This window comes from Ranitomeya imitator, chromosome 1 (genome assembly GCF_032444005.1).
Source record: "Ranitomeya imitator isolate aRanImi1 chromosome 1, aRanImi1.pri, whole genome shotgun sequence".
Taxonomy (NCBI): Eukaryota; Metazoa; Chordata; class Amphibia; order Anura; family Dendrobatidae; genus Ranitomeya; species Ranitomeya imitator.
The window spans coordinates 1,080,918,165-1,080,938,932 of NC_091282.1; the positions used below are offsets into that span (position 1 = coordinate 1,080,918,165).

At 34.1% G+C, this 20,768-nt stretch overlaps 8 non-coding genes across 8 annotated transcripts; all 8 read right to left on the reverse strand.

Annotated features, from left to right (window-relative positions):
* Positions 1-232: 232 nt before the first annotated feature.
* Positions 233-304, reverse strand: TRNAC-GCA (transfer RNA cysteine (anticodon GCA)). Its single transcript has one exon. It is a non-coding gene; the product is annotated as a tRNA-Cys (tRNA).
* Positions 305-4,282: 3,978 nt separating this feature from the next.
* Positions 4,283-4,354, reverse strand: TRNAC-GCA (transfer RNA cysteine (anticodon GCA)). Its single transcript has one exon. It is a non-coding gene; the product is annotated as a tRNA-Cys (tRNA).
* A 3,472-nt stretch (positions 4,355-7,826) lies between these two features.
* On the reverse strand, positions 7,827-7,898 carry TRNAC-GCA (transfer RNA cysteine (anticodon GCA)). The gene has a single exon. It is a non-coding gene; the product is annotated as a tRNA-Cys (tRNA).
* A 434-nt stretch (positions 7,899-8,332) lies between these two features.
* On the reverse strand, positions 8,333-8,404 carry TRNAC-GCA (transfer RNA cysteine (anticodon GCA)). The gene has a single exon. It is a non-coding gene; the product is annotated as a tRNA-Cys (tRNA).
* A 2,968-nt stretch (positions 8,405-11,372) lies between these two features.
* Positions 11,373-11,444, reverse strand: TRNAC-GCA (transfer RNA cysteine (anticodon GCA)). The gene has a single exon. It is a non-coding gene; the product is annotated as a tRNA-Cys (tRNA).
* Positions 11,445-11,878: 434 nt separating this feature from the next.
* On the reverse strand, positions 11,879-11,950 carry TRNAC-GCA (transfer RNA cysteine (anticodon GCA)). Its single transcript has one exon. It is a non-coding gene; the product is annotated as a tRNA-Cys (tRNA).
* A 7,580-nt stretch (positions 11,951-19,530) lies between these two features.
* On the reverse strand, positions 19,531-19,602 carry TRNAC-GCA (transfer RNA cysteine (anticodon GCA)). The gene has a single exon. It is a non-coding gene; the product is annotated as a tRNA-Cys (tRNA).
* A 946-nt stretch (positions 19,603-20,548) lies between these two features.
* TRNAC-GCA (transfer RNA cysteine (anticodon GCA)) lies at positions 20,549-20,620 on the reverse strand. The gene has a single exon. It is a non-coding gene; the product is annotated as a tRNA-Cys (tRNA).
* Between the last annotated feature and the right edge of the window lie 148 nt (positions 20,621-20,768).

A 20,768-nucleotide genomic window follows, 5' to 3' on the forward strand; every position in this document is an offset into this window, starting at 1 on the left:
ACATGTATCTTTTGTAGCTTTCATTTCAGACAAAATTTCTCGAGCATTTTGATACATTTCTTAAGTTGTTTTCATATTAAGAAGGCACATCAACATGATCTTTTTGCTACTTTTCTTGAATAGTATTCAAATTAAGAAAGTACATAAACATGAATTCAACTTCATATGGTTCTAAACCTTTCATGAACATAAAGGTAAAAAAGCATGATTAATCTGTTGAAAAAGTGTCCACAGGGGGCACTCGGAGTCGAACCAAGGACCTCTTGATCTGCAGTCAAGTGCTCTACCACTGAGCTATACCCCCTATATTAGAAAACAACAATTTTTTTTTTTTTTGCATAAAACCTGAAAGATATTTACACAGTTTTACATTGTGGTGACTTTTTATTACTTTGATGTGCATTTTACTTTGATAAATAGAGTTCAATAATTCAAAAATTACAAAGAAACACAAAAGTATTTTTATTTTACAAGTCATTTCTTGGGTTTAGAGTCTACCAATGTGCCATATGTATATTTTGTAGATTTCTTTTCAGACAAAATTTCTCAAGCATTTCCCTACATTTCTTAAGTTGTTTTCCTATTAAGAAGGCACATCAACATGATCTTTTTGCTACTTTTCTTAAATAGTATTCAAATTAAGAAAGTACATAAACATGAATTCAACTTCATATGGTTCTAAAACTTCCATGAACATATAGGTAAAAAAGCATGTTTAATCTGTTGAAAAAGTGCATGCAGGGGGCACTCGGAGTTGAACCAAGTAACTCTTGATCTGCAGGCAAATGCTCTACCACTGAGCTATATCCCCTACATTTAAAAACAAAAACTTTTTTTTTTTGCATAAAACCTGAAAGATTTTTACACAGTTTTACATTGTGGTGAATTTTTATTGCTTTGATGTGCATTTTACTTTGTTAAACAGAGTTCATTAATTCAAAAAGTACAAAGAAACACAAAGGTATTTTTATTTTACAAGTCATTTCTTGGGTTTAGATTCTACCAATGTGCCACATGTATCTTTTGTAGCTCTCATTTCAGACAAAATTTCTCAAGCATTTTCCTACATTTCTTAAGTTGTTTTCATATTAACAAGGCACATCAACATGATCTTTTTGCTACTTTTCTTAAATAGTAATCAAATTAAGAACGTACATAAACATGAATTCAGCTTCATATGGTTCTAAAACTTCCATGAACATATAGGTAAAAAAGCATGTTTAATCTGTTGAAAAAGGGCATACAGGGGGCACTCGGAGTTGAACCAAGGACCTCTTGATCTGCAGTCAAATGCTCTACCACTGAGCTTTACCCCCTATATTTGAAAACAAAATGTTTTTCTTTTTTTGCATAAAAACTGAAAGATTTTTACACAGTTTTACATTGTGGTGACTTTTTATTACTTTGATGTGCATTTTACTTTGTTAAACAGAGTTCATTAATCCAAAAAGTACAAAGAAACACAAAGGTATTTTTATTTTACAAGTCATTTCTTGGGTTTAGATTCTACCAATGTGCCACATGTATCTTTTGTAGCTTTCATTTCAGACAAAATTTCTCGAGCATTTTGATACATTTCTTAAGTTGTTTTCATATTAAGAAGGCACATCAACATGATCTTTTTGCTACATTTCTTAATCAGAATCCACATTAGGAAAGTACATAGACATGAATTCAACTTCATATGGTTCTAAACCTTTCATGAACATAAAGGTAAAAAAGCATGATTAATCTGTTAAAAAAGTGTCCACAAGGGGCACACGGAGTCGAACCAAGGACCTCTTGATCTGCAGTCAAATGCTCTACCACTGAGATATACCCTCTATATTAGAAAACAAAAACTTTTTTTTTTTTTGCATAAAACCTGAAAGATTTTTACACAGTTTTACATTGTGGTGACTTTTTATTACTTTGATGTGCATTTTACTTTGATAAACAGAGTTCAATAATTCAAAAAGTACAAAGAAACACAAAAGTATTTTTATTTTACAAGTCATTTCTTGGGTTTAGAGTCTACCAATATGCCATATGTATCTTTTGTAGATTTCTTTTCAGACAAAATTTCTCAAGCATTTCCCTACATTTCTTAAGTTGTTTTCCTATTAAGAAGGCACATCAACATGATCTTTTTGCTACTTTTCTTAAATAGTATTCAAATTAAGAAAGTACATAAACATGAATTCAACTTCATATGGTTCTAAAACTTCCATGAACATATAGGTAAAAAAGCATGTTTAATCTGTTGAAAAAGTGCATGCAGGGGGCACTCGGAGTTGAAACAAGTAACTCTTGATCTGCAGGCAAATGCTCTACCACTGAGCTATACCCCCTATATTTGAAAACAAAAACTTTTTTTTTTGCATAAAACCTGAAAGATTTTTACACAGTTTTACATTGTGGTGAATTTTTATTGCTTTGATGTGCATTTTACTTTGTTAAACAGAGTTCATTAATTCAAAAAGTACAAAGAAACACAAAGGTATTTTTATTTTACAAGTCATTTCTTGGGTTTAGATTCTACCAATGTGCCACATGTATCTTTTGTAGCTTTCATTTCAGACAAAATTTCTCAAGCATTTTCCTACATTTCTTAAGTTGTTTTCATATTAACAAGGCACATCAACATGATCTTTTTGCTACTTTTCTTAAATAGTAATCAAATTAAGAACGTACATAAACATGAATTCAGCTTCATATGGTTCTAAAACTTCCATGAACATATAGGTAAAAAAGCATGTTTAATCTGTTGAAAAAGGGCATACAGGGGGCACTCGGAGTTGAACCAAGGACCTCTTGATCTGCAGTCAAATGCTCTACCACTGAGCTTTACCCCCTATATTTGAAAACAAAATGTTTTTCTTTTTTTGCATAAAAACTGAAAGATTTTTACACAGTTTTACATTGTGGTGACTTTTTATTACTTTGATGTGCATTTTACTTTGTTAAACAGAGTTCATTAATCCAAAAAGTACAAAGAAACACAAAGGTATTTTTATTTTACAAGTCATTTCTTGGGTTTAGATTCTACCAATGTGCCACATGTATCTTTTGTAGCTTTCATTTCAGACAAAATTTCTCGAGCATTTTGATACATTTCTTAAGTTGTTTTCATATTAAGAAGGCACATCAACATGATCTTTTTGCTACATTTCTTAATCAGAATCCACATTAGGAAAGTACATAGACATGAATTCAACTTCATATGGTTCTAAACCTTTCATGAACATAAAGGTAAAAAAGCATGATTAATCTGTTAAAAAAGTGTCCACAAGGGGCACACGGAGTCGAACCAAGGACCTCTTGATCTGCAGTCAAATGCTCTACCACTGAGATATACCCTCTATATTAGAAAACAAAAACTTTTTTTTTTTTTGCATAAAACCTGAAAGATTTTTACACAGTTTTACATTGTGGTGACTTTTTATTACTTTGATGTGCATTTTACTTTGATAAACAGAGTTCAATAATTCAAAAAGTACAAAGAAACACAAAAGTATTTTTATTTTACAAGTCATTTCTTGGGTTTAGAGTCTACCAATATGCCATATGTATCTTTTGTAGATTTCTTTTCAGACAAAATTTCTCAAGCATTTTCCTACAATTCTTAAGTTGTTTTCATATTAAGTAGGCACATCAACATGATCTATTTGCTACTTTTCTTAAATAGTACTCAAATTAAGAAAGTACATAAACATGAATTCAACTTCATATGGTTCTAAAACTTCCATGAACATATAGGTAAAAAAGCATGTTTAATCTGTTGAAAAAGTGCGTACAAGGGGCACTCGGAGTTGAACCAAGTACCTCTTGATCTGCAGTCAAATGCTCTACCACTGAGCTATACCCCCTATATTTGAAAAGAAAAACTTTATTTTTTTTGCATAAAACCTGAAAGATTTTTACACAGTTTTACATTGTGGTGACTTTTTATTACTTTGATGTGCATTTTACTTTGTTAAACAGAGTTCATTAATCCAAAAAGTACAAAGAAACACAAAGGTATTTTTATTTTACAAGTCATTTCTTGGGTTTAGATTCTACCAATGTGCCACATGTATCTTTTGTAGCTTTCATTTCAGACAAAATTTCTCGAGCATTTTGATACATTTCTTAAGTTGTTTTCATATTAAGAAGGCACATCAACATGATCTTTTTGCTACTTTTCTTGAATAGTATTCAAATTAAGAAAGTACATAAACATGAATTCAACTTCATATGGTTCTAAACCTTTCATGAACATAAAGGTAAAAAAGCATGATTAATCTGTTGAAAAAGTGTCCACAGGGGGCACTCGGAGTCGAACCAAGGACCTCTTGATCTGCAGTCAAGTGCTCTACCACTGAGCTATACCCCCTATATTAGAAAACAACGATTTTTTTTTTTTTTGCATAAAACCTGAAAGATATTTACACAGTTTTACATTGTGGTGACTTTTTATTACTTTGATGTGCATTTTACTTTGATAAATAGAGTTCAATAATTCAAAAATTACAAAGAAACACAAAAGTATTTTTATTTTACAAGTCATTTCTTGGGTTTAGAGTCTACCAATGTGCCATATGTATATTTTGTAGATTTCTTTTCAGACAAAATTTCTCAAGCATTTCCCTACATTTCTTAAGTTGTTTTCCTATTAAGAAGGCACATCAACATGATCTTTTTGCTACTTTTCTTAAATAGCATTCAAATTAAGAAAGTACATAAACATGAATTCAACTTCATATGGTTCTAAAACTTCCATGAACATATAGGTAAAAAAGCATGTTTAATCTGTTGAAAAAGTGCATGCAGGGGGCACTCGGAGTTGAACCAAGTAACTCTTGATCTGCAGGCAAATGCTCTACCACTGAGCTATATCCCCTACATTTAAAAACAAAAACTTTTTTTTTTTGCATAAAACCTGAAAGATTTTTACACAGTTTTACATTGTGGTGAATTTTTATTGCTTTGATGTGCATTTTACTTTGTTAAACAGAGTTCATTAATTCAAAAAGTACAAAGAAACACAAAGGTATTTTTATTTTACAAGTCATTTCTTGGGTTTAGATTCTACCAATGTGCCACATGTATCTTTTGTAGCTCTCATTTCAGACAAAATTTCTCAAGCATTTTCCTACATTTCTTAAGTTGTTTTCATATTAACAAGGCACATCAACATGATCTTTTTGCTACTTTTCTTAAATAGTAATCAAATTAAGAACGTACATAAACATGAATTCAGCTTCATATGGTTCTAAAACTTCCATGAACATATAGGTAAAAAAGCATGTTTAATCTGTTGAAAAAGGGCATACAGGGGGCACTCGGAGTTGAACCAAGGACCTCTTGATCTGCAGTCAAATGCTCTACCACTGAGCTTTACCCCCTATATTTGAAAACAAAATGTTTTTCTTTTTTTGCATAAAAACTGAAAGATTTTTACACAGTTTTACATTGTGGTGACTTTTTATTACTTTGATGTGCATTTTACTTTGTTAAACAGAGTTCATTAATCCAAAAAGTACAAAGAAACACAAAGGTATTTTTATTTTACAAGTCATTTCTTGGGTTTAGATTCTACCAATGTGCCACATGTATCTTTTGTAGCTTTCATTTCAGACAAAATTTCTCGAGCATTTTGATACATTTCTTAAGTTGTTTTCATATTAAGAAGGCACATCAACATGATCTTTTTGCTACATTTCTTAATCAGAATCCACATTAGGAAAGTACATAGACATGAATTCAACTTCATATGGTTCTAAACCTTTCATGAACATAAAGGTAAAAAAGCATGATTAATCTGTTAAAAAAGTGTCCACAAGGGGCACACGGAGTCGAACCAAGGACCTCTTGATCTGCAGTCAAATGCTCTACCACTGAGATATACCCTCTATATTAGAAAACAAAAACTTTTTTTTTTTTTGCATAAAACCTGAAAGATTTTTACACAGTTTTACATTGTGGTGACTTTTTATTACTTTGATGTGCATTTTACTTTGATAAACAGAGTTCAATAATTCAAAAAGTACAAAGAAACACAAAAGTATTTTTATTTTACAAGTCATTTCTTGGGTTTAGAGTCTACCAATATGCCATATGTATCTTTTGTAGATTTCTTTTCAGACAAAATTTCTCAAGCATTTCCCTACATTTCTTAAGTTGTTTTCCTATTAAGAAGGCACATCAACATGATCTTTTTGCTACTTTTCTTAAATAGTATTCAAATTAAGAAAGTACATAAACATGAATTCAACTTCATATGGTTCTAAAACTTCCATGAACATATAGGTAAAAAAGCATGTTTAATCTGTTGAAAAAGTGCATGCAGGGGGCACTCGGAGTTGAACCAAGTAACTCTTGATCTGCAGGCAAATGCTCTACCACTGAGCTATACCCCCTATATTTGAAAACAAAAACTTTTTTTTTTGCATAAAACCTGAAAGATTTTTACACAGTTTTACATTGTGGTGAATTTTTATTGCTTTGATGTGCATTTTACTTTGTTAAACAGAGTTCATTAATTCAAAAAGTACAAAGAAACACAAAGGTATTTTTATTTTACAAGTCATTTCTTGGGTTTAGATTCTACCAATGTGCCACATGTATCTTTTGTAGCTTTCATTTCAGACAAAATTTCTCAAGCATTTTCCTACATTTCTTAAGTTGTTTTCATATTAACAAGGCACATCAACATGATCTTTTTGCTACTTTTCTTAAATAGTAATCAAATTAAGAACGTACATAAACATGAATTCAGCTTCATATGGTTCTAAAACTTCCATGAACATATAGGTAAAAAAGCATGTTTAATCTGTTGAAAAAGGGCATACAGGGGGCACTCGGAGTTGAACCAAGGACCTCTTGATCTGCAGTCAAATGCTCTACCACTGAGCTTTACCCCCTATATTTGAAAACAAAATGTTTTTCTTTTTTTGCATAAAAACTGAAAGATTTTTACACAGTTTTACATTGTGGTGACTTTTTATTACTTTGATGTGCATTTTACTTTGTTAAACAGAGTTCATTAATCCAAAAAGTACAAAGAAACACAAAGGTATTTTTATTTTACAAGTCATTTCTTGGGTTTAGATTCTACCAATGTGCCACATGTATCTTTTGTAGCTTTCATTTCAGACAAAATTTCTCGAGCATTTTGATACATTTCTTAAGTTGTTTTCATATTAAGAAGGCACATCAACATGATCTTTTTGCTACATTTCTTAATCAGAATCCACATTAGGAAAGTACATAGACATGAATTCAACTTCATATGGTTCTAAACCTTTCATGAACATAAAGGTAAAAAAGCATGATTAATCTGTTAAAAAAGTGTCCACAAGGGGCACACGGAGTCGAACCAAGGACCTCTTGATCTGCAGTCAAATGCTCTACCACTGAGATATACCCTCTATATTAGAAAACAAAAACTTTTTTTTTTTTTGCGTAAAACCTGAAAGATTTTTACACAGTTTTACATTGTGGTGACTTTTTATTACTTTGATGTGCATTTTACTTTGATAAACAGAGTTCAATAATTCAAAAAGTACAAAGAAACACAAAAGTATTTTTATTTTACAAGTCATTTCTTGGGTTTAGAGTCTACCAATATGCCATATGTATCTTTTGTAGATTTCTTTTCAGACAAAATTTCTCAAGCATTTTCCTACAATTCTTAAGTTGTTTTCATATTAAGTAGGCACATCAACATGATCTATTTGCTACTTTTCTTAAATAGTATTCAAATTAAGAAAGTACATAAACATGAATTCAACTTCATATGGTTCTAAAACTTTCATGAACATATAGGTAAAAAAGCATGTTTAATCTGTTGAAAAAGTGCGTACAGGGGGCACTCGGAGTTGAACCAAGTACCTCTTGATCTGCAGTCAAATGCTCTACCACTGAGCTATACCCCCTATATTTGAAAAGAAAAACTTTATTTTTTTTGCATAAAACCTGAAAGATTTTTACACAGTTTTACATTGTGGTGACTTTTTATTACTTTGATGTGCATTTTACTTTGTTAAACAGAGTTCATTAATCCAAAAAGTACAAAGAAACACAAAGGTATTTTTATTTTACAAGTCATTTCTTGGGTTTAGATTCTACCAATGTGCCACATGTATCTTTTGTAGCTTTCATTTCAGACAAAATTTCTCGAGCATTTTGATACATTTCTTAAGTTGTTTTCATATTAAGAAGGCACATCAACATGATCTTTTTGCTACTTTTCTTGAATAGTATTCAAATTAAGAAAGTACATAAACATGAATTCAACTTCATATGGTTCTAAACCTTTCATGAACATAAAGGTAAAAAAGCATGATTAATCTGTTGAAAAAGTGTCCACAGGGGGCACTCGGAGTCGAACCAAGGACCTCTTGATCTGCAGTCAAGTGCTCTACCACTGAGCTATACCCCCTATATTAGAAAACAACAATTTTTTTTTTTTTGCATAAAACCTGAAAGATATTTACACAGTTTTACATTGTGGTGACTTTTTATTACTTTGATGTGCATTTTACTTTGATAAATAGAGTTCAATAATTCAAAAATTACAAAGAAACACAAAAGTATTTTTATTTTACAAGTCATTTCTTGGGTTTAGAGTCTACCAATGTGCCATATGTATATTTTGTAGATTTCTTTTCAGACAAAATTTCTCAAGCATTTCCCTACATTTCTTAAGTTGTTTTCCTATTAAGAAGGCACATCAACATGATCTTTTTGCTACTTTTCTTAAATAGTATTCAAATTAAGAAAGTACATAAACATGAATTCAACTTCATATGGTTCTAAAACTTCCATGAACATATAGGTAAAAAAGCATGTTTAATCTGTTGAAAAAGTGCATGCAGGGGGCACTCGGAGTTGAACCAAGTAACTCTTGATCTGCAGGCAAATGCTCTACCACTGAGCTATATCCCCTACATTTAAAAACAAAAACTTTTTTTTTTTTTGCATAAAACCTGAAAGATTTTTACACAGTTTTACATTGTGGTGAATTTTTATTGCTTTGATGTGCATTTTACTTTGTTAAACAGAGTTCATTAATTCAAAAAGTACAAAGAAACACAAAGGTATTTTTATTTTACAAGTCATTTCTTGGGTTTAGATTCTACCAATGTGCCACATGTATCTTTTGTAGCTCTCATTTCAGACAAAATTTCTCAAGCATTTTCCTACATTTCTTAAGTTGTTTTCATATTAACAAGGCACATCAACATGATCTTTTTGCTACTTTTCTTAAATAGTAATCAAATTAAGAACGTACATAAACATGAATTCAGCTTCATATGGTTCTAAAACTTCCATGAACATATAGGTAAAAAAGCATGTTTAATCTGTTGAAAAAGGGCATACAGGGGGCACTCGGAGTTGAACCAAGGACCTCTTGATCTGCAGTCAAATGCTCTACCACTGAGCTTTACCCCCTATATTTGAAAACAAAATGTTTTTCTTTTTTTGCATAAAAACTGAAAGATTTTTACACAGTTTTACATTGTGGTGACTTTTTATTACTTTGATGTGCATTTTACTTTGTTAAACAGAGTTCATTAATCCAAAAAGTACAAAGAAACACAAAGGTATTTTTATTTTACAAGTCATTTCTTGGGTTTAGATTCTACCAATGTGCCACATGTATCTTTTGTAGCTTTCATTTCAGACAAAATTTCTCGAGCATTTTGATACATTTCTTAAGTTGTTTTCATATTAAGAAGGCACATCAACATGATCTTTTTGCTACATTTCTTAATCAGAATCCACATTAGGAAAGTACATAGACATGAATTCAACTTCATATGGTTCTAAACCTTTCATGAACATAAAGGTAAAAAAGCATGATTAATCTGTTAAAAAAGTGTCCACAAGGGGCACACGGAGTCGAACCAAGGACCTCTTGATCTGCAGTCAAATGCTCTACCACTGAGATATACCCTCTATATTAGAAAACAAAAACTTTTTTTTTTTTTGCATAAAACCTGAAAGATTTTTACACAGTTTTACATTGTGGTGACTTTTTATTACTTTGATGTGCATTTTACTTTGATAAACAGAGTTCAATAATTCAAAAAGTACAAAGAAACACAAAAGTATTTTTATTTTAAAAGTCATTTCTTGGGTTTAGAGTCTACCAATATGCCATATGTATCTTTTGTAGATTTCTTTTCAGACAAAATTTCTCAAGCATTTTCCTACAATTCTTAAGTTGTTTTCATATTAAGTAGGCACATCAACATGATCTATTTGCTACTTTTCTTAAATAGTATTCAAATTAAGAAAGTACATAAACATGAATTCAACTTCATATGGTTCTAAAACTTCCATGAACATATAGGTAAAAAAGCATGTTTAATCTGTTGAAAAAGTGCGTACAAGGGGCACTCGGAGTTGAACCAAGTACCTTTTGATCTGCAGTCAAATGCTCTACCACTGAGATATACCCCCTATATTTGAAAAGAAAAACTTTATTTTTTTTGCATAAAACCTGAAAGATTTTTACACAGTTTTACATTGTGGTGACTTTTTATTACTTTGATGTGCATTTTACTTTGTTAAACAGAGTTCATTAATCCAAAAAGTACAAAGAAACACAAAGGTATTTTTATTTTACAAGTCATTTCTTGGGTTTAGATTCTACCAATGTGCCACATGTATTTTTTGTAGCTTTCATTTCAGACAAAATTTCTCGAGCATTTTGATACATTTCTTAAGTTGTTTTCATATTAAGAAGGCACATCAACATGATCTTTTTGCTACATTTCTTAATCAGAATCCACATTAGGAAAGTACATAGACATGAATTCAACTTCATATGGTTCTAAACCTTTCATGAACATAAAGGTAAAAAAGCATGATTAATCTGTTAAAAAAGTGTCCACAAGGGGCACACGGAGTCGAACCAAGGACCTCTTGATCTGCAGTCAAATGCTCTACCACTGAGATATACCCTCTATATTAGAAAACAAAAACTTTTTTTTTTTTTGCGTAAAACCTGAAAGATTTTTACACAGTTTTACATTGTGGTGACTTTTTATTACTTTGATGTGCATTTTGCTTTGATAAACAGAGTTCAATAATTCAAAAAGTACAAAGAAACACAAAAGTATTTTTATTTTACAAGTCATTTCTTGGGTTTAGAGTCTACCAATATGCCATATGTATCTTTTGTAGATTTCTTTTCAGACAAAATTTCTCAAGCATTTTCCTACAATTCTTAAGTTGTTTTCATATTAAGTAGGCACATCAACATGATCTATTTGCTACTTTTCTTAAATAGTATTCAAATTAAGAAAGTACATAAACATGAATTCAACTTCATATGGTTCTAAAACTTTCATGAACATATAGGTAAAAAAGCATGTTTAATCTGTTGAAAAAGTGCGTACAGGGGGCACTCGGAGTTGAACCAAGTACCTCTTGATCTGCAGTCAAATGCTCTACCACTGAGCTATACCCCCTATATTTGAAAAGAAAAACTTTATTTTTTTTGCATAAAACCTGAAAGATTTTTACACAGTTTTACATTGTGGTGACTTTTTATTACTTTGATGTGCATTTTACTTTGTTAAACAGAGTTCATTAATCCAAAAAGTACAAAGAAACACAAAGGTATTTTTATTTTACAAGTCATTTCTTGGGTTTAGATTCTACCAATGTGCCACATGTATCTTTTGTAGCTTTCATTTCAGACAAAATTTCTCGAGCATTTTGATACATTTCTTAAGTTGTTTTCATATTAAGAAGGCACATCAACATGATCTTTTTGCTACTTTTCTTGAATAGTATTCAAATTAAGAAAGTACATAAACATGAATTCAACTTCATATGGTTCTAAACCTTTCATGAACATAAAGGTAAAAAAGCATGATTAATCTGTTGAAAAAGTGTCCACAGGGGGCACTCGGAGTCGAACCAAGGACCTCTTGATCTGCAGTCAAGTGCTCTACCACTGAGCTATACCCCCTATATTAGAAAACAACAATTTTTTTTTTTTTGCATAAAACCTGAAAGATATTTACACAGTTTTACATTGTGGTGACTTTTTATTACTTTGATGTGCATTTTACTTTGATAAATAGAGTTCAATAATTCAAAAATTACAAAGAAACACAAAAGTATTTTTATTTTACAAGTCATTTCTTGGGTTTAGAGTCTACCAATGTGCCATATGTATATTTTGTAGATTTCTTTTCAGACAAAATTTCTCAAGCATTTCCCTACATTTCTTAAGTTGTTTTCCTATTAAGAAGGCACATCAACATGATCTTTTTGCTACTTTTCTTAAATAGTATTCAAATTAAGAAAGTACATAAACATGAATTCAACTTCATATGGTTCTAAAACTTCCATGAACATATAGGTAAAAAAGCATGTTTAATCTGTTGAAAAAGTGCATGCAGGGGGCACTCGGAGTTGAACCAAGTAACTCTTGATCTGCAGGCAAATGCTCTACCACTGAGCTATATCCCCTACATTTAAAAACAAAAACTTTTTTTTTTTTGCATAAAACCTGAAAGATTTTTACACAGTTTTACATTGTGGTGAATTTTTATTGCTTTGATGTGCATTTTACTTTGTTAAACAGAGTTCATTAATTCAAAAAGTACAAAGAAACACAACATAGTAACATAGTAACATAGTTAGTAAGGCCGAAAAAAGACATTTGTCCATCCAGTTCAGCCTATATTCCATCATAATAAATCCCCAGATCTACGTCCTTCTACAGAACCTAATAATTGTATGATACAATATTGTTCTGCTCCAGGAAGACATCCAGGCCTCTCTTGAACCCCTCGACTGAGTTCGCCATCACCACCTCCTCAGGCAAGCAATTCCAGATTCTCACTGCCCTAACAGTAAAGAATCCTCTTCTATGTTGGTGGAAAAACCTTTTCTCCTCCAGACGCAAAGAATGCCCCCTTGTGCCCGTCACCTTCCTTGGTATAAACAGATCCTCAGCGAGATATTTGTATTGTCCCCTTATATACTTATACATGGTTATTAGATCGCCCCTCAGTCGTCTTTTTTCTAGACTAAATAATCCTAATTTCGCTAATCTATCTGGGTATTGTAGTTCTCCCATCCCCTTTATTAATTTTGTTGCCCTCCTTTGTACTCTCTCTAGTTCCATTATATCCTTCCTGAGCACCGGTGCCCAAAACTGGACACAGTACTCCATGTGCGGTCTAACTAGGGATTTGTACAGAGGCAGTATAATGCTCTCATCATGTGTATCCAGACCTCTTTTAATGCACCCCATGATCCTGTTTGCCTTGGCAGCTGCTGCCTGGCACTGGCTGCTCCAGGTAAGTTTATCATTAACTAGGATCCCCAAGTCCTTCTCCCTGTCAGATTTACCCAGTGGTTTCCCGTTCAGTGTGTAATGGTGATATTGATTCCCTCTTCCCATGTGTATAACCTTACATTTATCATTGTTAAACCTCATCTGCCACCTTTCAGCCCAAGTTTCCAACTTATCCAGATCCATCTGTAGCAGAATACTATCTTCTCTTGTATTAACTGCTTTACATAGTTTTGTATCATCTGCAAATATCGATATTTTACTGTGTAAACCTTCTACCAGATCATTAATGAATATGTTGAAGAGAACAGGTCCCAATACTGACCCCTGCGGTACCCCACTGGTCACAGCGACCCAGTTAGAGACTATACCATTTATAACCACCCTCTGCTTTCTATCACTAAGCCAGTTACTAACCCATTTACACACATTTTCCCCCAGACCAAGCATTCTCATTTTGTGTACCAAACTCTTGTGCGGCACGGTATCAAACGCTTTGGAAAAATCGAGATATACCACGTCCAATGACTCACCGTGGTCCAGTCTATAGCTTACCTCTTCATAAAAACTGATTAGATTGGTTTGACAGGAGCGATTTCTCATAAACCCATGCTGATATGGAGTTAAACAGTTATTCTCATTGAGATAATCCAGAATAACATCCCTCAGAAACCCTTCAAATATTTTACCAACAATAGAGGTTAGACTTACTGGCCTATAATTTCCAGGTTCACTTTTAGAGCCCTTTTTGAATATTGGCACCACATTTGCTATGCGCCAGTCCTGCGGAACAGACCCTGTCGCTATAGAGTCACTAAAAATAAGAAATAATGGTTTATCTATTACATTACTTAGTTCTCTTAGTACTCGTGGGTGTATGCCATCCGGACCTGGAGATTTATCTATTTTAATCTTATTTAGCCGGTTTCGCACCTCTTCTTGGGTTAGATTGGTGACTCTTAATATAGGGTTTTCATTGTTTCTTGGGATTTCACCTAGCATTTCATTTTCCACCGTGAATACCGTGGAGAAGAAGGTGTTTAATATGTTAGCTTTTTCCTCGTCATCTACAACCATTCTTTCCTCACTATTTTTTAAGGGGCCTACATTTTCAGTTTTTATTCTTTTACTATTGATATAGTTGAAGAACAGTTTGGGATTAGTTTTACTCTCCTTAGCAATGTGCTTCTCTGTTTCCTTTTTGGCAGCTTTAATTAGTTTTTTAGATAAAGTATTTTTCTCCCTATAGTTTTTTAGAGCTTCAGTGGTGCCATCCTGCTTTAGTAGTGCAAATGCTTTCTTTTTACTGTTAATTGCCTGCCTTACTTCTTTGTTTAGCCACATTGGGTTTTTCCTATTTCTAGTCCTTTTATTCCCACAAGGTATAAACCGCTTACACTGCCTATTTAGGATGTTCTTAAACATTTCCCATTTATTATCTGTATTCTCATTTCTGAGGATATTGTCCCAGTCTACCAGATTAAGGGCATCTCTAAGCTGTTCAAACTTTGCCTTCCTAAAGTTCAATGTTTTTGTGACTCCCTGACAAGTCCCCCTAGTGAAAGACAGGTGAAACTGCACAATATTGTGGTCGCTATTTCCTAAATGCCCAACCACCTGCAGATTTGTTATTCTGTCAGGTCTATTAGATAGTATTAGGTCTAAAAGTGCTGCTCCTCTGGTTGGATTCTGCACCAATTGTGAAAGATAATTTTTCTTGGTTATTAGCAGAAACCTGTTGCCTTTATGGGTTTCACAGGTTTCTGTTTCCCAGTTAATATCCGGGTAGTTAAAGTCCCCCATAACCAGGACCTCATTATGGGTTGCAGCTTCATCTATCTGCTTTAGAAGTAGACTTTCCATGGTTTCTGTTATATTTGGGGGTTTGTAACAGACCCCAATGAGAATTTTGTTACCATTTTTCCCTCCATGAATTTCAACCCATATGGACTCGACATCCTCATTCCCTTCGCTAATATCCTCCCTTAAAGTGGACTTTAGACAAGACTTTACATAGAGACAAACCCCTCCTCCTCTCCGATTTTTACGATCCTTTCTAAACAGACTGTAACCCTGTAAGTTAACTGCCCAGTCATAGCTTTCATCTAACCATGTCTCGGTTATTCCCACTATGTCAAAGTTACCTGTAGATATTTCTGCTTCTAGTTCTTCCATCTTGTTTGTCAGGCTTCTGGCGTTTGCGAGCATGCAGTTTAGAGGATTTTGTTTTGTTCCAATCTCCTCACTGTGGATTGTTTTAGAAATGTTCTTACCTCCCTTCTGAGTATGTTTTCCTGGGTCGTCTTTGTTCGAGTCTAATGTTTTTCTTCCCGTCCCCTCTTCTTCTAGTTTAACGCCCTCCTGATGAGTGTAGCGAGTCTTCTGGCGAATGTGTGTTTCCCAGGTTTGTTGAGGTGTAGTCCGTCTCTGGCGAGGAGTCCATCGTACAAGTAATTCACACCGTGGTCCAGGAATCCGAATCCTTGTTGTCTGCACCATCGTCTTAGCCAGTTGTTTGCATCAAGGATCCTGTTCCATCTCCTGGTGCCATGCCCATCTACTGGAAGGATAGAAGAAAAAACTACCTGTGCATCCAGTTCCTTTACTTTCTTCCCCAACTCTTCAAAGTCCTTGCAGATTGTCGGTAGGTCCTTCCTTGCCGTGTCATTGGTGCCAACATGTATCAGAAGAAATGGGTGGACGTCCTTGGAGCTGAAGAGCTTTGGTATCCTATCGGTCACATCCTTGATCATCGCACCTGGAAGGCAGCATACTTCTCTTGCAGTTATGTCCGGTCTGCAGATGGCTGCTTCTGTGCCTCTCAGTAGTGAGTCTCCCACCACCACCACTCTTCGTTGCTTCTTGGCTGTACTTTTTGCTGTCACTTGTTGCTGTGTGCCCTTTTCTTTTTTGCTTGCTGGTATTGCTTCATTCTTAGGTGTGCCATCTTCATCCTCTACAAAGATTTGATATCGGTTCTTCAGTTGTGTGGTTGGTGATTTCTCCATGGTCTTCTTGCTTCTTTTGGTCACATGCTTCCACTCATCTGCTTTTGGAGGTTCTCTGACACTTTTTGCACCTTCTGTGACCAGTAGAGATGCTTCTGTTCTGTCTAGAAAGTCTTCATTCTCTTTGATGAGTTTCAAAGTTGCTATTCTTTCTTCCAGACCCCGCACCTTTTCTTCTAAAAGGGCCACTAGTCTACACTTCTGACAGGTGAAATTGGATTCTTCTTCTGGTCGATCTGTGAACATGTAGCACATGCTGCAGCTCACCATGTAGGTTGTCACATCTGCCATGTTGCTCCTAGATCCTGCTGACTTGCTGTGTGTTTTCCTTCTTGTGTAATCTACTCAGCCAAGCTCTCTTGCAATAATGTCCTACAGGCAAAAATTCGCGCGCCGTAAGGCGCGCGGTTTGGTGATGCTTTCGAAGCAGCTGGTCCCGGCTGTACCCAACGATCTTCTAGCTTAGGGAGACTTCGCTTCTCCCAGAAGGCACCTGGAATATGCAAATTAGCCTCCTGAAGCTTGAATCCCTGGTTTGGTGATGCTTTCGAAGCAGCTGGTCCCGGCTGTACCCAACGATCTTCTAGCTTAGGGAGACTTCGCTTCTCCCAGAAGGCACCTGGAATATGCAAATTAGCCTCCTGAAGCTTGAATCCCTGGTTTGGTGATGCTTTCGAAGCAGCTGGTCCCGGCTGTACCCAACGATCTTCTAGCTTAGGGAGACTTCGCTTCTCCCAGAAGGCACCTGGAATATGCAAATTAGCCTCCTGAAGCTTGAATCCCTGGTTTGGTGATGCTTTCGAAGCAGCTGGTCCCGGCTGTACCCAACGATCTTCTAGCTTAGGGAGACTTCGCTTCTCCCAGAAGGCACCTGGAATATGCAAATTAGCCTCCTGAAGCTTGAATCCCTGGTTTGGTGATGCTTTCGAAGCAGCTGGTCCCGGCTGTACCCAACGATCTTCTAGCTTAGGGAGACTTCGCTTCTCCCAGAAGGCACCTGGAATATGCAAATTAGCCTCCTGAAGCTTGAATCCCTGGTTTGGTGATGCTTTCGAAGCAGCTGGTCCCGGCTGTACCCAACGATCTTCTAGCTTAGGGAGACTTCGCTTCTCCCAGAAGGCACCTGGAATATGCAAATTAGCCTCCTGAAGCTTGAATCCCTGGTTTGGTGATGCTTTCGAAGCAGCTGGTCCCGGCTGTACCCAACGATCTTCTAGCTTAGGGAGACTTCGCTTCTCCCAGAAGGCACCTGGAATATGCAAATTAGCCTCCTGAAGCTTGAATCCCTGGTTTGGTGATGCTTTCGAAGCAGCTGGTCCCGGCTGTACCCAACGATCTTCTAGCTTAGGGAGACTTCGCTTCTCCCAGAAGGCACCTGGAATATGCAAATTAGCCTCCTGAAGCTTGAATCCCTGGTTTTCAAATACAAAGGTATTTTTATTTTACAAGTCATTTCTTGGGTTTAGATTCTACCAATGTGCCACATGTATCTTTTGTAGCTCTCATTTCAGACAAAATTTCTCAAGCATTTTCCTACATTTCTTAAGTTGTTTTCATATTAACAAGGCACATCAACATGATCTTTTTGCTACTTTTCTTAAATAGTAATCAAATTAAGAACGTACATAAACATGAATTCAGCTTCATATGGTTCTAAAACTTCCATGAACATATAGGTAAAAAAGCATGTTTAATCTGTTGAAAAAGGGCATACAGGGGGCACTCGGAGTTGAACCAAGGACCTCTTGATCTGCAGTCAAATGCTCTACCACTGAGCTTTACCCCCTATATTTGAAAACAAAATGTTTTTCTTTTTTTGCATAAAAACTGAAAGATTTTTACACAGTTTTACATTGTGGTGACTTTTTATTACTTTGATGTGCATTTTACTTTGTTAAACAGAGTTCATTAATCCAAAAAGTACAAAGAAACACAAAGGTATTTTTATTTTACAAGTCATTTCTTGGGTTTAGATTCTACCAATGTGCCACATGTATCTTTTGTAGCTTTCATTTCAGACAAAATTTCTCGAGCATTTTGATACATTTCTTAAGTTGTTTTCATATTAAGAAGGCACATCAACATGATCTTTTTGCTACATTTCTTAATCAGAATCCACATTAGGAAAGTACATAGACATGAATTCAACTTCATATGGTTCTAAACCTTTCATGAACATAAAGGTAAAAAAGCATGATTAATCTGTTAAAAAAGTGTCCACAAGGGGCACACGGAGTCGAACCAAGGACCTCTTGATCTGCAGTCAAATGCTCTACCACTGAGATATACCCTCTATATTAGAAAACAAAAACTTTTTTTTTTTTTGCATAAAACCTGAAAGATTTTTACACAGTTTTACATTGTGGTGACTTTTTATTACTTTGATGTGCATTTTACTTTGATAAACAGAGTTCAATAATTCAAAAAGTACAAAGAAACACAAAAGTATTTTTATTTTAAAAGTCATTTCTTGGGTTTAGAGTCTACCAATATGCCATATGTATCTTTTGTAGATTTCTTTTCAGACAAAATTTCTCAAGCATTTTCCTACAATTCTTAAGTTGTTTTCATATTAAGTAGGCACATCAACATGATCTATTTGCTACTTTTCTTAAATAGTATTCAAATTAAGAAAGTACATAAACATGAATTCAACTTCATATGGTTCTAAAACTTCCATGAACATATAGGTAAAAAAGCATGTTTAATCTGTTGAAAAAGTGCGTACAAGGGGCACTCGGAGTTGAACCAAGTACCTTTTGATCTGCAGTCAAATGCTCTACCACTGAGATATACCCCCTATATTTGAAAAGAAAAACTTTATTTTTTTTGCATAAAACCTGAAAGATTTTTACACAGTTTTACATTGTGGTGACTTTTTATTACTTTGATGTGCATTTTACTTTGTTAAACAGAGTTCATTAATCCAAAAAGTACAAAGAAACACAAAGGTATTTTTATTTTACAAGTCATTTCTTGGGTTTAGATTCTACCAATGTGCCACATGTATCTTTTGTAGCTTTCATTTCAGACAAAATTTCTCGAGCATTTTGATACATTTCTTAAGTTGTTTTCATATTAAGAAGGCACATCAACATGATCTTTTTGCTACATTTCTTAATCAGAATCCACATTAGGAAAGTACATAAACATGAATTCAACTTCATATGGTTCTAAACTTTTCATGAACATAAAGGTAAAAAAGCATGATTAATCTGTTGAAAAAGTGTCCACAGGGGGCACTCGGAGTCGAACCAAGGACCTCTTGATCTGCAGTCAAATGCTCTACCACTGAGCTATATCCCCTATATTAGAAAACAAAAACTTTTTTTTTTTTTTTTTTTGCATAAAAGCTGAAAGATTTTTACACAGTTTTACATTGTGGTGACTTTTTATTACTTTGATGTGCATTTTACTTTGTTAAACAGAGTTCATTAATCCAAAAAGTACAAAGAAACACAAAGGTATTTTTATTTTACAAGTCATTTCTTGGGTTTAGATTCTACCAATGTGCCACATGTATCTTTTGTAGCTCTCATTTCAGACAAAATTTCTCAAGCATTTTCCTACATTTCTTAAGTTGTTTTCATATTAAGAAGGCACATCAACATGATCTTTTTGCTACATTTCTTAATCAGAATCCACATTAGGAAAGTACATAAATATGAATTCAACTTCATATGGTTCTAAAACTTTCATGAACATAAAGGTAAAAAAGCATGATTAATCTGTAGAAAAGTGTCCACAGTGGGCACTCGGAGTCGAACCAAGGACCCCTTGATCTGCAGTCAAATGCTCTACCACTGAGATATTCCCCCTATATTAGTAAATAAAAACTTTTTTTTTTTTGCATAAAACCTGAAAGATTTTTACACAGTTTTACATTGTGGTGACTTTTTATTACTTTGATGTGCATTTTACTTTGTTAAACAGAGTTCATTAATCCAAAAAGTACAAAGAAACACAAAGGTATTTTTATTTTACAAGTCATTTCTTGGGTTTAGATTCTACCAATGTGCCACATGTATCTTTTGTAGCTTTCATTTCAGACAAAATTTCTCGAGCATTTTGATACATTTCTTAAGTTGTTTTCATATTAAGAAGGCACATCAACATGATCTTTTTGCTACATTTCTTAATCAGAATCCACATTAGGAAAGTACATAAACATGAATTCAACTTCATATGGTTCTAAACCTTTCATGAACATAAAGGTAAAAAAGCATGATTAATCTGTTGAAAAAGTGTCCACAGGGGGCACTCGGAGTCGAACCAAGGACCTCTTGATCTGCAGTCAAATGCTCTACCACTGAGCTATACCCCCTATATTAGAAAACAAAAACTTTTTTTTTTTTGCATAAAACCTGAAAGATTTTTGCACAGTTTTACATTGTGGTGACTTTTTATTACTTTGATGTGCATTTTACTTTGTTAAACAGAGTTCATTAATCCAAAAAGTACAAAGAAACACA